Source organism: Strix aluco, chromosome 12, assembly GCF_031877795.1.
Source record: "Strix aluco isolate bStrAlu1 chromosome 12, bStrAlu1.hap1, whole genome shotgun sequence".
NCBI classification, from domain to species: Eukaryota; Metazoa; Chordata; class Aves; order Strigiformes; family Strigidae; genus Strix; species Strix aluco.
The window spans coordinates 18,639,432-18,654,649 of record NC_133942.1 but is presented as its reverse complement, the minus strand read 5'-3'; the positions used below and the strand labels follow the sequence as shown (position 1 = coordinate 18,654,649).

The 15,218-nt window shown below is 42.1% G+C and overlaps 1 protein-coding gene across 7 annotated transcripts in view; it reads right to left on the bottom strand.

The window, feature by feature from the left end:
• AKAP13 (A-kinase anchoring protein 13) overlaps positions 1-15,218 on the bottom strand; it is a 224,372-nt gene that overhangs the window by 160,763 nt on the left and 48,391 nt on the right. For all 7 annotated transcript variants that reach the window (XM_074837772.1, XM_074837774.1, XM_074837775.1 and 4 more), the window contains one exon: positions 11,257-11,353. The gene's annotated coding sequence lies outside the window, so the exon portion shown is untranslated. The remainder of the gene's footprint in view (positions 1-11,256; positions 11,354-15,218) is intronic.

The following is a 15,218-nucleotide window of genomic DNA, read 5'->3' as shown; positions in this document are numbered from 1 at the left end:
TACACTAGCAATATTACTACTGGCCTTCTATAGGATAAGGTGCAAGTTAAAGAATGTCACATGAAAAATTCAGGAACAAAACACGACAGATTTGTATTTACCCAAGACACCACAGGCAAAACATATATTCTACTCCTCAAATTTCTCTCTGCTCCCAAATAATTAGTTTTTTAAATTTTTATCGCCTGTTTCAGTTTCTCAGGAGTTTGCTCTGAGGAAAGGAAGTTATTCTAACGTACTTAAATATATTTGTCCCTCCTTTGTTATTCAGCAGCTTTACTTCTTCCCTATCACAATTCACTGGTATGCTATTGTCACTCGTGCCACTACACACAATAACTTCTGTGACCTGAAAGCAAATTACATCTATGTTAATTCAAAGAGCAAAATTAACCAGAGCACACTCAGGGAGGTCACACCTGGATTTCAACCACAGCTGTTTGCTTTGCTTTGGCAAACCCATGGGGCACCAGCCAGCTTCTCACACTCGGTAGGGTATTCTCACCACTGACTCATCCCTCCTGCTCTACTTTGTTTGCTCTACCCAGTCAACAAGCCAATGCTTTCTAAGAAGTCCCATCCAAAGCCTCATGAAATAAGAAGGAAGGCCCTAAGTGCAAGCCTGGGGCATGCACCTAATTCCCAAAAGCAGTAGCAAGATCTAGACTGCTATATTTTTTCTTCCCTGATGTAGGTTTGAGAAGCTGAGAGGTGTTGACAGGAGGAATCAGGTATCTAAGCTGGACGTTTTGTCTCCTTTCTTACTGACTGCTTCACTGGTGCTTTAGCCTATCCTTTTCAGCAAAGCCAGGGACCTGTATTACACCAAAGCCCAAAGGAAGGACCTGTATTACACCAAAACTAATGCTTCTCTACTTGACATTTGAGGTGCAATGCCATAGGACTGATCAGCTGTGAACCCCCTCCCTGCTTTCATGATTTTTGTACAAGATGTCATTCTAGCACCTGCCACCAACACCCATCACACCTTTATAGAAAGGAGAAACCACAGCTCATGTGCTCCATCACAAGGTCTATTCTGCCGGGTTTATCCGAAGTGAGAAGCTGTTATGTTACACATCACGCTTGGTACACTCAAGACATTTTAGCTGAAAGACCCAACATGCAAACACTGCCCAAGCTCCTTTGATGAAGATTTTCATCAGTTCTTTTTTGTGGATCAGACAATACGAGCATTAGTAAGAATGTTCCTTTTAAGACTATTGGCGGAAACCAATAAAAAGAGCTTTCCTGTGCTGTCTAGCTCAAATAGGCTGCACTGAAGTAATCAAAGATCTGTACAAAACATCAGCTGTAGAAGAGCATGTCCTCAACAGAGCATTTAAGTTCCTGTAATTCAAGGAACAAAGTGAGATGGCATCCTCTCATCTTTGCCATCCAACAGAACTGCAGACCATGTTGTCCTGCTCCACCACCTTCCTGGCAGATGCAGCTGAGTAGAGAGAGAAATGGGAAAGAGGAGAAAAACACGTCCAGATCAGGAAAGGATGGGTTCGCATTAAAAACTCCCACTGGCTAACCTCTTTCTGTGGTAGAGTTGGTTTTGGCTGTAATGAAAGTGTCACATGCCACAGAGTCCAAAAGAAGTAAATACTTGATATGTAAGGAAGAGACACTTCTCATCAAGGACAAAAGGGGAGGCCTATGAGTTCAGACTCATGACCAGTTTTCGTTGGGTTTTTTTGGCAAGAGAAGTGCACAGCAGCAGCAGTGAAATAAGGTGACACTGCTGAACACTTGTTCTTGTCAAACAAGAAAACAAAAATCCTGGAAATACTTCCTGCAGGGATATTTTTGTCCCCTTCTTATCTTACTAGTTGGCCCTTACATCAGTAACTTAAAGTGATTTCTCATTTCATAATGCACGTCAGTCCAATTTTTCAGAGGATGCAAACTTAGTTTGCAAGGAGACAGGCAGGTTTGGAAGATATTTTATTTTATCTTGTTAGGAAGTGCTTTGGCAAAACCATATGAGAAAAACTAAGTGACTGATAAGTCTGAATGACTACCCTGCGTCAGCAAAGGACTAAATTTAGGTTTCTAGACAAGTGAACTTCTCCAACCAGTGGGTAGGCAGGGAGTAGCCTCTGAAAAACTTTAAAAATCTTTAATACAGTAAGAAAAGGGAAAACAAAAGAAAGATCATAGTAGTCATAATCAAACCAAGATTCATAAGGACTCTAATATAGTCAATTAGAAAGTTTACCTGCAAAAATAAGGGGGGAAAAAGCTAAACTGTGTTTTCTCCTATAGTAGAGGAGCACATCCTTCAAGTTGATGACTGCTCTGGGCATCAGAAAGCAATTTCTACCTTTTTGGGCAGGTAGCACTTGTTCTATCAGGTATCATAGACTGAAGTGAGAATACCTGGTCCTACTGCGAGATCAGGATCCAGATTGTGCATGAACTGCCTTGAAAGCCAAACTAGCAAGAATAGGCAAATATAAATGCCACCTCCATTACCCAGCTTTCACCCAGCACAAGATGACATGCTATGGGTACCCTCGTGGCAGCCAGCAGATTCTGCTTCAGTAGCAGTTGCCTGTACTTAAAACATGCATATTATTTCTTGCAAATAGCTGCATCTTTTCAATTTCAATGTCTGGGAGGTTTATCACATGCTCTATAGCCATTCAGACACTTATCTTGCAATGTTTCTGTAATGGTATTAGGTTTTACCCCTTAGGATAACACAGTGAAATCCTTTGCGTTTGAAAATTTGAAAGTAGGATGTAAAATAAAAGTCCAGGTTCAAGCTCTTAAAAGCAACAGTGGTTTTAGACATTAAAGATCTGCATAGGTCAGTAAAATTGAAAGCTACTGAAGCTTTCTCATAACGGGAAGGATACCTTTCTGCTCTGTTAAGCATTAAAGAATTAATACAGTGAGTTGTACTGAAGTCTCTTCTAGAGAACTTCCATGAAAATTTGTGCAGAATAACACCGAAGAGTACAATGACTGCACTTGATTTCTCTGGGTATGGTAATATCTGACAGGGAAATAAAGAAAAAAAAAAAAAAAAAAACATTTATTGGTTTTGCTGTGGTTCCCAAAACCTCAGCCAGGATTAGGACTCCACTGGTTACGTGCTGTAAAAATGTCAATGCAAACAAAGTTTCTGCCCTGAAGAGTTTACAAACAAACACAGGCAGTGGGAAGGGATACAAACACCAAGTGCATAAGCAATAAATCCTCTTCATCCACCACTTCCATCTAGCATTTAATTTAACCTTAATTAGTTGGCTTATTTCTTCTAGGGATCCCAGGCGCAGTATATATCTTGAGGACGAATCTGAAAGTGAAGCCAATGGTCCTCCAGATCAACGCAGCCCGTGCACAAGCAGTAATGGTGAAGGTCTTTGAACACCATGTAGCTAGGAGCTGTCAAAATGGCTTTTCAATTTTCCCATCACGCTCCGTTCAGGCTTGCTCTTTTTGGCAGTAGGATTACATCAAACATCGGTTTCACCACCCAGCTCCTGCATGCTTCCCAGCATCCACTCCTAGCTGCTTGGCTCCACCAACCATACAATGAGTATTTAAGAAAGAAAACATCATGCCACTCTCAAGCCCTTAGCCTCAGAGTAGTCTGCTTAGAGACTTTTTAATTTTTTAATTAGAAAGGAGAGCTATAGGATGGACAGAAACAAGAATGACCACTCTCACCTCCAGTAACTGACCAGAGTCGCAACAAGCAGGAGGACGAGGGGCATTTAATTCATGTGGTACATCTGGGAAAGCCCACCTACCCCTTTCCCTCTCCCTCATGCACTAAATACACTTCAGTTTTAAGCGTTTGAGTTTTTTCAAGCTTTCAAGTTCAGTTTTAAGGGGTTTTTAGGTAAACTTCAGTTTTAGATATACTTCAAGTTTAAGCTCTGCTGAACCTTACCTGAATCTCAGCACGTGACTTTTCTTTTTTTTCCATTTTAGGATTTGATTTTAGAAACAATGATCTGTAATTGCAAAGCTTTAACCATGCACTCCCAGCTGTACAAAAAACCAATCTTAGCCATAAAGAGCTTGTGGTTGTGGGCAGGAAAGAACAGCCAAAAAACACATGAAGAATCTGATGAAGTTACAGATCGCATGGAAAGCATTCGAATAGATAAGCAGAAATGCAGAGAAAGCAGGATGGCTTTCCAGCTCTAAGGGGGACTGCGTCACAGCATCGCCAGGCTGCAAGGCAAAGGGGGATTTTTTTTTTTTTTTTTAAATGTAAATGAATTTACTTTGTACAAAACCATCCTGTAACACTGGTTTGCAAGGACTTCAGTCCTTGAAAGGACTAAACTTTGTGACTTCAAGGCTCTGAACTTCAACAGGTAGTCCAAACTACATATATCCCATAGAAATTAGAGAAGAACTTTTTATGCTGGTTAGCTGCAAGAGAGCAAGCCACAAACTGAATTTCTTCTGTACTGTAACACTGCCACCAATAAATACCACGGTGGGATAACCTGCCTTATAGCCAATCCTCAGATCCTCACCCTTTAGACAAACAACTCATAAACTGTAAAAGAGTTTAAAGAAATCCAGGGATTTTCCAGGAGCACACATCCACCCCCTTCACTGGGCCGCATTGCTTCCTTCTATATGGCTGTGCTACAGAAATAAAACGAGCTTCCAAAAACACATCACTTCTCATTCAACAAAGCACAGTGTCCTCAAGGGCACTCCCCCACACTCTTGGTTTTACAAAATGATAGTTCATGAAGTGCTTAGAAATATCAAGAGGATTGGGTTTCAGGCCCTACAGTGCTCCTGCTCTAAACTACACAAGATAAATAAAGACAGGGAAACAAGTGGGGGGACTGGAGAGGAGACCAACAGGCCATATACAGATGAATTCCTGCTGGAGCCACGAATTTCATGCAAAGAGAACTAAAATAGCAACATCTTTCACAAGTTTATTGTTCTCTCCTAGTGTCAAGGGAATTACTGAGCTGGAATATTCCCGTTTTCTTATGAGTGGTATATGACATTACTGCGCTGTATTATCCATCATCAGTCTCCTTGCTTTTTTGTTTTAATACAATTATTTGAATAAAGGCCCTCTAGGTTTGGTTTGGGGGTTTGATTTTTTTTTTCTTTTTTACCTGTAACAAAAAGCCTGAAAATAGAAAGAAATAATTACTTGAGGGGGTTTTTTTTCTCGTTTGTTTTTTCTGGGTATCTTCCCACAAAAGTTCAGACCTGCAATAACTTACTCTCACCCTGTGGTGCTGGGTGAGACACAGGTTTGCTCACACACTCTGTCCCACAAGCTTCATTCATACTGAATGAATGCCAAAAGTCACCATTCATAAAATGAATGAGCTTTCTAATTGGTGTATTAATGCCTTCTCCTTAAAAATCCATGTGAAAGGAGACTAAAAATATCCAGGACAAAACTTACAAACAGCTTTGGCAGGAGAAATAAACCCATAACCCAGTTCTTCAACAATGTGCATGGAGAAATTTGTATAAATAGAGTAGCTGCAATTGCAGTGACTAAAAAAAACCCTTAAGTAGGAAGATGAACATATATCCTTTCAGGTACCACACTACCAAATGCAGAATGACTTTCCCCATAGCTATACTAATGCATGATTTTGTATATCTGGTCACAAACAGGGGGCTAGAGAAATTAGGAGAAGTAACCCATCCCAAGTTTATTTTGCAGACACACAGGAAAGCGATACCCTCAGCAAAAGCAATCAACCATGGAAAGGAGAGGAGGCGAGGAGAGGAAACAAGAAACCACCTTTGAAACGTGTGGCAGCAAACAAGTTACCAGCATATTGCAGGATTGTGTTTACTATCACAGCTGAGCTTAGAACTAAAAAAAACCCAGATATTTGTGTACAATCATCTGAATTTATGTAACTCACTGAAGGTTATGTTTTGTCAGTAAATTGATTTCTTAAAAAAAAATAAAAAAATATATCCCTCATGCAGCATTTCCACAGGTGATACTGCTTCCCAGCTGCGTCCTGTCTGCAAACAAAACCATATGCTGCCGTTCAATTACAGATACACAGGAGTTTCTTTTGGCTGTAAGGGATGGAAAGGAGGTTTAAAGGCATTTTGCATTGGCCTGGCTCTACTGCTGCTCTCCTCCAAAGGCCCAGAGGTAACCCTGCAAGCTACCCTCGGGAAAACCAGCCACACACAGATTGCTTTCACAGCAAGGAAAAAAAAAAACCAAACAAAAAACCCAAAAAACTCCATGACACCTCTTTACCCCTAGAAAAAATTGAAAAATAACATATTTAATTGAAAGATGAGCCTAAAATCCTTTTTTTTTTTTTCCCTTTAACTGTGTTGGAAATCTCAGTACTGTGGTCTTCATGTACAACAGTCCACCAAACAGAAGTCAAGGAGTTGCTACAGCTGAACAACTTTCAGGTTACGCCGCAGCAGAGGGGCTGGGAGCCTAGCTGCAACACAACCTAACAGAGCGTCACCGATTTAATTGACTGATGATTTAATAAAATGTTCTGGATATAGATTAACTCACTTTGCTTAATGTAGCTCGGCTTCCCGGCAGCAGGAACTGGCCCAGTGCTGTTCCTGGGCTGGGAGCTGGGCTGGCCAGGGGCTGCACCACCACGCTCCAGCTGAACCCCCGACCACGCCACTTCCCCAAATTTATCCCTTTATCCTTCCCACAATAATGAATAATTAACACAAAGCGAAGGTACAGGTTAGCATATACACACACGCATGTAAAAAAATAAGCTTAAGCCTTTTTCATGCTGTAGTAAGTCCCTTACCCAGCTCTGCCAGCCCTGTCTTACTCCAGAGATGAATACCTAGCCAAATAGCCTTAGTCTCAGGACTAAGTTTCTTCTTTTGCACAATTTCAATCTCATTAAGTGTCAAAAAAAAAAAAAAAAAATCATTTAATGGATGACTTAATTCCTATCCAAAGCCTGGAAAAAGACGAAGCCGTGTAGGGTTAATAAAAGCAGTGCTGTTCCCGTGCCTAGCAGAGGAAGGCAGCAATCTCTCTCAAATGTGCACATCTGGTTTCCCTGCTCCCATCTCTTCACCCATTAGTAGATATAAAAAAACAAACCCACAAAACTCAAATCACAGCATCTATCACTCTACAGTCCATATGCCCAATTTCAAATAAAGAAAGATACTGTAAAAGTTGGAAAAACAGAGAGTAGAAGGATTATTAGCTAGCTCTAATTATACAAACTGATCTCATCCTCTTGTCATAAGCCTCTTTCCTGTGTCCGGAATCTATTTGTGCAACATAAAGACCAGCCTTTTGTAAATGTCCAAGGGTCATCAACACAGGGTGATTAATTTCCCATTTTACAGTACACACATGCTGTCAACCAATTCACTTGTAATAAGATACAGCCCTGCCCTCACTTGTCACTCTTTTCCTTTAAAATATTACAAATGTCAAACAATATTTAAGATACCAATTTGTCAAATCCAAATAACATTTCAAAAGGAGCTATCATGCTGCTATAATAAAATAAAAATCACAGACCACATCTTCAGTTCAAGTAGCTACATCCTAATAAAGTTAAGAACTAACAGTCGACTTGAATTCAAGTGCAGCATGTACACAAAAGCACATGTATGTTTATACTCAAATTAAGTCCTCCAACAGGTTCTGGGGCAGCTGTTTCACGTATGCATCAGACATTTATCTCAGGCTCAAGTATTAACTTCCAGAAATCCTTAGCAGACATTCTAGATGCCTCTACAAATGAGTAAAATCCAGTCTATACCTTCCAATATGCTTTGTCATATGAATACATATTTTGGCAGTAAACTGTGGTGAAGCTCTCAATGATAACCAGCTCACATTTGTAAGAGTGTTTATTGACTTTGGATGCTTAACTAGAAACTTCTTGAAATGTCCCAATTTTCAAAGGACAAGTAAACCAGAATTTTCTGCAGAAATGGGGTCCATGCCAAAGGCTATCAAGCTCGACAGCCAAATCATCACGGAAGTTGTTAGTTACCCTTTGAAAACAGAGATGAATTGTATGGGACCAACAGTGCCTCCAGATGCACAGCCCAGGTGAAGAAGAGTGGGGAGGGAAGAACAAGATTTGGGGAGTATTTCAGCCCAGTGTATAAAAGGATAAACACGATGGATAGCTGTCATCAGCACCAAAATGCCTGCAGCCTTACACATGCATTAGGAGAGAGCAAAGCCTCTAACTATTGATTCCCACAACTCTTGACTACAGCATGTGTCCTAAAAACAGCTTTCTCCATCTTACTATTCTCCTGACTCTCAGGGCTGTGTTGCTTTTGAAACTACATTGAACAATGATGGTTTTGGCAAAAGAAACAATACCCCCAAGCCCTACAGTTGAGCGATAAGGCCCCGCTTCTCTCCCAAGCCACAGCACTTGTACTGCATTCCCAAAAACCCAGGCTTGGAGTAGAATTCATGAGGCTCAAAGGACCATGCATGTTTTCATGCTGAGAAATATTATTAAATATTTCCTAGCGTTTGCAAGCCAGGTAGTTATCCAATGCATATTTTATTAAGTGCATGCACCAACCTTAACTACTAAAGCCACAGGTAGGGTTGGAAAAACTGGCATGAAGACCAAGATCCAAGAGACACCTCCGCTCTCATTTTGGTCAGAGCTGCTTGGGTGCCCAACGTTTTAATGTGCTTTTTCTCTCTGAAGAATACATCAGACCCACTTTTCCCTTCAGGCTCCCTTTTGCAAACGCTCCCACTCTGCAGCTCTAGGCATCCCAGACTTACTCAGGGAAAGCCTGGCTGGTACTTTTTTCCAGAAGAGTAAAACTTCATCAGAAACTTCAGGTTACATAGTGGAGAACCTGTGCTAAACCCACTCCCTGGGGCACAGCACAACTGCATCTGCCACTGCAAAATTAAGAACTGTTGATTCTTAAGCGCCCCTTTTCCTTCCACTCACAAAACTATAGGAAAACACTCTCCTTTAACAAATACTTTAAGTAGTCACTGAACATGATCGTTTTACTGGAGCATGACAGTCAAAAAATGCACATCATTCACCTAGCAAGTGCAGTGATGGAGGCACTTGGTACTGCATCCCCAGAAAGGAAAAATCAGAGCTGCAGCTCTGTTCCCAGGACACTGTATTACACTACACATCCAGGGAATGGCCCACAGAAAGTAAATCTCCAATCAACAGGAAGGGTTACATCTCTAAATTAGACAAGAGAGAACACTGATTCAAATCTGATTTTTAAATCAAAGCATCAAATAATAAAAAAACAGATAAGCACAGTTTCTACCCAATTCCACTACTCCACCTTCTGGGTTTGAGCTTTTCTGCAGCTAGCTCAGACTCAAAAAAGCGAACTTTACAAACAAGACACCCCACTTCACACCTGAAATAATTTCTTCCAACTGCCTGTACAAAGTGGCCTTTCAGACTGGTCCCTCAGGAATCGAACGGGTTAAGTGCCCACAGGTTCCAGCCTCTCCAGTAAATCATTTATTACCCCAGCTCAGGGACAAGCAGCTATGCAGAACGGAGAGCCCACGCTGTGCAGCTGTTCACCAGCCAGGCAACTCTCTGCAATTATGTTACAACACAGGATTAAGCTTGGGGAGTGGAAATACATCCCTTTAGTACTGGGGTTTGGGTTTTTTCTTTTCAAGTTATGCAGCTATTTTAAATGTTACAGAGCTCATTAACATGAAGTTCATTAAGCAGTAACCACTGTATGAATGAAATGAAAAGATTATCATTGTAAGCACAATTATGGAAATACTAGACCAGCAGGCAGAAAAAGGAAAGGATATGAGAATGCTGCTCTTAAACTCCAGTTTAGCCTTTTTTTTCCAGATCCTTCAGAGGAGGCACACCCAGAAATGAGACATGATGCAGAGGCTGGTTCCCAGGCAGGGCAGGTGAGGAGCTCTCACTGCCTGTGCTGGGCCTCCCCAGAGATTTCTCTGCTGATGCTGTCCAAGACGACATCCCCTTGGTCACCCCCAGGAAGGGTCTGGCATCTTCCTCAGCAGCAAGCACTGCTCGCTGCAAGCTTACCACACTCCAGAAATTCACAGCAAGTTAAGAAACTACATGACAAATCAAGCCACAAATTGCTTCTCTTACATGGCAACTGGTGTAATGCATTCCTCCTTTAAACACAGCCCCATACATTTGGCTAATGATCATCAACATTCATTATGAGGTTGGAGACCAGCTCTCAGCCAGCCACTTACTCATTGCTGATAAAGCAGGTTTCATTCATAATTTTGCCAAAGACTCCATTTCTTTCTCAAGCTCTGAAAATAGGTATAATTCTCCTGCCCACTGAAAAAAAGGAAACCTAAATAATTATAATAAATAGTTGTCTCTCTACAGTAACAGCAGTTTATGATTAATCCACCCAGCTGTTGCTGCAGCTCAGTAACGCCAAATGATTTGGACCCAGTGTCGTTAAAGCACTGGGCTCCTCAGGCAAGACCATGGAAAATGTGAGACACTACAGAAGGTAAACAGGTTAGAGACAGTGGGAGGAGAGAAGAGGCAGCTTGCAGTGGTTTTCCTCCCTCCCTTGACAGAGCTCAAACATGGCAAGCGCCCATTTCCAAGCAAGACTCTCGCAGTTTCTTTGCTTCAGGCTAACAGTTTTTGCAAATTCAAGTGTTTTTGGAGAGAATGGGTGTAACTCCATGAGTCAGAACAGCTACTGTCAGTATTGCAATAACCATATATTTGCTTTTAGGTCAGATCCATCCCCTGATTTGGTTCACCACACCAAGAAGCTGGTGTTAACAGAAAAACAAACCCAGAAGTCTCAATGCTCCAGGACAGACAGACAGCCGTCGTGCTGACCAGGAGGCACATCCGACCAGCAGACAGCAGGACCTGAGCCCCATAGAGTGAGCTCTGATCCTGACCGGCTCCCATGGAAATCCTTGGGCTGCAACCATGTGCCTGCCCTGGGGACATGAAAAACGTATCTTAAAATAGTAGGGAAAAACAGCTGATGCTCTAAGTGTTAACTGCTATTCCACACCATGGCATGTGGTTGATGCAAGGGGCGAGACCAGACACCTCTTTTCTTTTTTGCTTCCACCACCAAGAAAATGTATTTTATGCCAAAATAACTTGTTGAATTTGCTTATGACATGTGCTTTGATATCAGCATCCCCTCCTGCTGTCAAGCAGGTAAACTGGGCAAACCCATTCCCCCAAACCCCTTGCCTCAACCATCACTTGTACCTGAAAGAGCTGCCAAAACATTTAACCTTACTTTAACTGCATGAAGCAGTACAGGTGGCTCCAAGATGTCCTTCAGGTCGTTTGCACACCAAAGAGGGAGGAGCAGGGCAGCTCACAACACTCAGTTCCTGGAAGAGAGGGAAGAAGACAGAGTCACCAGGTGCAAGCGACAGCACGGTTGCTGGGGGTCCCAACACCCAAGCCAGCATCACACCACCTTCACCCAGGGGGAAGGAAACCATCCTCTACCTTGCTAGCCATACGGGAGGCTTGCATTGCCTCCTGCAGTGGTCCCATGTGGTGACCCGCCCCAGGCTTCCATGAGCACACACGGGGCGATAACCAAAGTAAAGGGCTATATAGAGACCCACGTGGACATCTGGCACCATCTAAGAATAACTGTGCTATTGAGCTGTATTTGCTACTGTCCTGCTATTTGGTTTATCCCCAAAGCTGTTGATCTACTGTCCATCACTGTATCCCAAAACTCTAAGTTGGCCTTACGTCCTTTACACCCACCTTAAACACAACCCCTCCAGGACAGACTTCATCAAACTATTTGTGAACTCCCTTATGGCAAAGTATTTTAAAAGGAACAAAAGCACCAAAAGTAGATGGCGGCAGGTGATGGCCAGCAGATAAAGCCCAAATCTACCAACAAGTCTCTGCCAAACCCTTCTGGGTTGCCTGCACTTTTCCAGGCTGATTTACTGCTCTGGGGAAAAAAATCTCCTTAGTGGATTCATCCACAGGGATGAATCCGGTCTACGGAGCACACCTGGGAAGAGCAGTTAAAGTAGATTAAATGTCAAAAGGAGAAAAAGCCCAGGTTGGTCTTTAGCTTAATAAATGCTCTGTGGGAGATTTTATTAGCTAAATCAAAGTCATCAGGCCACCTTAGGCCATCATTTGGTTACCACACCAGGAAAGGCTGTGGCTACGCACACGTCACCAAACGCAAGCGCGACACACCGACTGCCTCCTCCTGTTTTACCAGATAGAGGAGACTCTGCCCCTGTGCTCTCCCCGTTGGGAAAGCATCCGTAATCAGGGAATCTCACAGCCTGAGCCAATCTGCTGAGTTCAAAGTGCAATTACAAGCACAGAAGTAACAATGGCAAAACTAGTTACCGTCTGAGAAATCAATTATATTGTGTGAATTAGCTGAGGAACATATAACACTGGAAGATAATGCATTGCACAACAAATCTCACTCCTTCATCTACACAAGAACAGCATCACCTGAACACCTCAATATCAGTTTTACACAACGTTTTCTTCAGACTTATTGCTAAAAGTCTCGTTTATCCATTCTGCTGGTGGGTTCCTACTGAGGAATGGGAAGCGTATTTTGCAAAGCACTACAGGTTACTGCATGCTAAAAAGCATTTTACAACAAATACATAAACAGACCAACTGGAAAAAAGAAAAAAGCTTGCTCTCTTGTGCCTCTTAAAGCATCAGGATTGTGCGTGAATTTCTTCACTGCAATGTCACACATTTCTGAATAATATTCTGATGGCAAACTACTGGAGCTGGAAGAGGAATTACCTGAACTCTTAAATCCCTGTCAAGAGCATGCAAACCCTCTTTGGATTCATTAACCAGTAAAAACCATCCTCACAGTCACAAATAAACAGACTGGAACTTCCCTCCAGCATTCCTGTAGTATTACTTTCAGGACCACATTTTAAACAATGGTTACTGTTTGATAAAACAATGATTAACTACGTTAAGCAAGCAGCATTAACCCAAGGCTCCTACTAGCCATCCCATGTCGATCTCCAAGTAACAGCTCTCTCCAAGGCATATACTACAACAATACAGTGGTTTCATTCATTTGTGAGACTCTGATAACTTGGCTTTTAATACCATACTTGTAATATTCTGGCAGAGAAAGTAGGGTTTACTGATACTCCTTTGAACCGACAAGCAATACGGGCATGGCTAACACTGCTAAAGGAGATCGTGAGTATGCTGTGAATCACTGCAGGTTTTTCATCATATCCACTAAGGAATGAGGGTGTGTATATGGAGACCCACATGTAAAGCTCACTTGGATGCTCATGACTTGGAAAGTATTAGCAAGTGGAGAAAATCAACTGGCCTACCAATAAAAAGCAGTAATACAGATAATAAAATTCTTCCTCTGAGGTTTTTTTTGTTTGCTTTCCTTCTGTAGGAATTTTTAGATTGCTACAGGAAGAAACAAAGAATATTAAAAAGTCTTAGATATATATTTTAGTTCCATATATAAAGAGCCTGCACAATCAGTAAAGCTGTTCACATCAAAGAATCAATCCCCCAAAGAACTGATTTCTGCTTCCTGTAAAACTGCTATGGAATAACTCCTGCATGCCTAAACACACCCATTTCAGGACTTCCCCATGCGGATTTCTTCTCCTCCTCTTCCTTTACTGGGAAATCAATACCAAGTGTAGATGAACACTGACGTAGTCCCTCTTTCCTGAATCTTAAAAAGATGGTTTTAAAAATCATGTTTCGTGGGTCAGCTCATACTGCTTTACAAATAAAAGTGTATCATCACAGGAAGATGATGACATATGGGATCTTTATAAGGAAAGCTGTAAAAAGCAACTGGGTTCCTACTCTACTCTGACAACAGTCCCATACTCTGACCTGTAACTCTGGATAATCTCTATCCAAAAGGGCCTATAGTCACAACAGTCACAATATCACACAGTACTCATTAAAGTAAGTGAGAATGTAAAGGAGAGTCCTTTTGACTCTTGCCTTTACACAAGCTATTCTGCTTGGATTTAATAAAAATAGGGGAAAGAAACCATCTTGTTTGCTAGGACAGGATTATTTAACGGCAGATTGCTCATGGTCTTGTCCCTACATAACAAGAGAGCTAAATCAGGAATTACCCATGCCACTGATGAATTACTGAAACATGTTTAGGGAAGAGAAAGGGAAAGAAAGTTTCAGGACAGCATTACGGATATTTACACTTTTAAAAAGACAAGGTAACTGGCCCTGTGGATTGTATATGTAATTCCTGTAATAGAGAAATTCTTTTCCCAAAAAAGAGCCCAAGGGCTTAGAGGTGATCCGCATGTGATGCCTCCTTTACAGGCAGAAGAGCCAACATCAAAAAGTACTCTCCCTCTCTCCATTTCTAAGTGAAATGGATGGCAGTGACTAACAGCAAAAAAAGGAGTCATCCTGTGTTGACAATCTATTTAGAAGCAATCAGGTGGGGCTCTCAAACACATATGCTTAGTAGAGCCCCAACACTTGGACCTCACAGTTTCCAGTTGCTCTGCTGGTTTTTCCCCAGTGAATGCCCACCCTTCCCAAACACCACCTGGCACAGAGGAAACCACTCCTCAAACTTGCTCTTTTTTTCTCCCTGAAAACAAACCCATTTTATTTTTCTCAGAAGTGTTGCATGTTTTATTGCTCTGCCAGCTGATCGCTTTGACACGTCCAACGAGTTATCTCACCATCTGGTTGTAATTGCCATCATGAAGCTTTCAACAAATTCAAAAAACAGCACCAAGATCAGGGCACTAATAGTCTAGGAGACGAAATGCTGATTATTTGGGATTATTTGATACAGCTGGAACCTTTTGATAGCCAAGGCGCCCAAACACAGCCAATCCCACAGCCACAGCACCCAAACAAACCTCTGGAGTATTTCCGAGTTTTGGCTGTTGGCGCTATAAAACCTCCTCACAATTTTATATCAAATAAGGCCAAATGCCGGGTGCTGCACTTCGGCCACAACAACCCCCAGCAGCGATACAGGCTTGGGGAGCAGTGGCTGGAGAGTTGCCAGTCAGAGAGGGACCTGGGGGTGTTGATTGACAGCCGACTGAACATGAGCCAGCAGTGTGCCCAGGTGGCCATGAAGGCCAATGGCATCCTGGCTTGTATCAGAAATAGCGTGGCCAGCAGGGACAGGGAAGTGATCTTGCCCCTGTACTCAGCACTGGTGAGGCCACACCTCGATTACTGTGTTCAGTT